This window comes from Hipposideros armiger, unplaced genomic scaffold (genome assembly GCF_001890085.2).
Source record: "Hipposideros armiger isolate ML-2016 unplaced genomic scaffold, ASM189008v1 scaffold_639, whole genome shotgun sequence".
Classification (NCBI taxonomy): Eukaryota; Metazoa; Chordata; class Mammalia; order Chiroptera; family Hipposideridae; genus Hipposideros; species Hipposideros armiger.
Genome location: NW_017731989.1, coordinates 104,499 through 106,647, shown reverse-complemented (window position 1 = coordinate 106,647; position 2,149 = coordinate 104,499). Strand labels below are relative to the sequence as shown.

At 53.8% G+C, this 2,149-nt stretch overlaps 1 long non-coding RNA gene across 1 annotated transcript; it reads left to right on the top strand.

Moving 5' to 3' along the window:
- Positions 1–536: 536 nt before the first annotated feature.
- LOC109372502 (uncharacterized) lies at positions 537–1,533 on the top strand. The gene is made up of 4 exons (XR_002122058.1): positions 537–709; positions 825–870; positions 1,004–1,084; positions 1,205–1,533. It is a non-coding gene; the product is annotated as an uncharacterized LOC109372502 (long non-coding RNA).
- The last annotated feature ends 616 nt before the right edge of the window (positions 1,534–2,149 follow it).

Here is a 2,149-nt window from a genome sequence, read left to right as displayed (position 1 = left end):
CAGCCAGCATATATTGAGTGTGCGTTACGTGCAAGCTGGAATTCTAAACCAGTGGTTCTCAGAGTTGTCCTAAGTGTTCTTCTAAACCAGCGATTTTGCCCAGGGGACTCTGCGCAATGAGTGGGGACATGTCACAACTGGGGAGGGGGTGCTACTGTCATCTAGAGGGTGGAGCCCAGGGGTGCTGTTCACCTGACAGTGCACAGGCTGGCCCCACATTGGAGAATGACCTGGCTCACGATGTCAGGTGTCCAGGTCGAGAAGCCCTGCCCTGGACCAAGGTCAAGCTGGTACGGTGGCTGGGGGCTATGGTGGAGGGTTCTCAGTGACAGACAAGAGGCCGAGATTTGGGTTCATACCTGCGAATGTGATAGTGGCAGTAATCACAGCACCTACTGTGTGACCTGAATGCTTTCTGTGTGCCAGGCCCTGTACTGAGCACATATGAGGAGGAAACTGAGGCACAGAGAGATTGAGTGGCTTGTCCAGCATTGTCCAGCGGGGTGGACGCACCGTGTTGGGGGAGAAAAGGGGCGTGCCTATGACGCTACCTCCCACCCACCCAGGATTATGGCACAGCCCTGCGGGGACTGTGCGAAGACGCCCTGGAAGGCCTGCTCTTCCTGCTGCTCTTCTCCCTCCTGTCCGCGGGGGCCCTGGCCACCGCCCTCTGCAGCCTGCCACGAGCCTGGGCCCTGTTCCCGCCCAGGTCAGGACGGGAGAGGGCGGGGGGAGGAGTCTTGGGAGAGGTCCCTGTTTGGGGGGACGGCCTCCTGATGGATCCCCCATCCTCCTTCTCTGCCACTCCCCCCATCACACCCCAGTGATGACTATGATGACACGGACGATGATGACCCTTTCAACCCTCAGGTACTGGACTCCTGGGTCTGAGGGAGGAGGGGCTGGGGCCTGGAGTCCTGGGTCTGTTGGAGGGGACTGAGGACCCACACTACAAAGCCAGATACCTACATCATGGCCTCCTCTAACTCCAAATCCTCTGCAGGAATCCAAGCGCTTCGTGCAGTGGCAGTCGTCTATCTGAGCCCCTCTTCCATGCCAGACTGGAGGCTGCCCCCCCTCTCCGGTGAGCTTCCAGAGTGACACCCCCGCTCCCGAAGTCGGCTTCCACTCACCTCTCCCATTCTGAGCACAGTGGTGGCCCTCTGGCCAGCATCTGGTGCCTTATTTCTTCCTCTCTCTGCAGTTCCCTCCCTGGATGCCAGAGAAGACCCCACTAACCTAGCCTGAGTGGGCTCCCACCACTAACACCATGGACACCCCACACAAGACTGCCTCCCTGCCCTGCCCCTCTACATGTCCTTAGCCCTGGGAGAAGGCTAAGGGGGCAGGCCAGGGCCAGGGGCTGGCCAGGCAGGGGGCCCCTCCTCCCTGGTCGCCAGGTTCATCCTTGAAGGGACATGAGTTCCCCCACACCCACCATGCCCCGGTGGGCTTAGGGCCCTTGATCTCAACTTGTGGCACTAACTTGGGAATGGGTTGGTTTGAAATAAAAGGGAAGACTTTATTTTACAAGCAGCTGGTTCCTTCTTATTTCTCCTCTCCCTCATCTAGCCTCCTGGTTGGGTTGGGGAGACCCCTTCACCTTGGCCTGTTTGCTGCCAGGCATTTCTGCTCCTGGCCAGGCTCTAAAGCAGTTCCAAAGGGACTGCTCTTCTTTAAAAAAAAACAATTTTTTCTCCCCAATTCTAAAAGCAATACATGTGTCCTGACAGGAAGAGACAGCCATCCCCGGGACAGAATAGACAGCCTAGAAATAGATCTCGGTATGTGTATGTATGACAGAAAACAGATTTTAAGTCAGGGTGACAAGGATGGCTGGTTTCACAGCACTGCTGACATGATTGTCTCCATCTGGAAGAAAATGCTCTGTGTACAAGATGGGTGACACACCTAAAGGTAGACAAGAGAACAGAAGTATTTCCAGAGAAAGAAGAATTTTGTATAATGTATATCTTGCTTGTAGGGGGCAGATTTTAAGCAAGATATCCTAAAGCTGGAAAGGAAAAGGCCATTTATTTGACAAATTGTGGAATGAAAAAAATACTGTATAGTCAATAGACAAATTGATAGTCTGGGGAAAATTGTGTGTGTAACACAGCAAAGAAATATATAATTCTTTTTTTTTTTT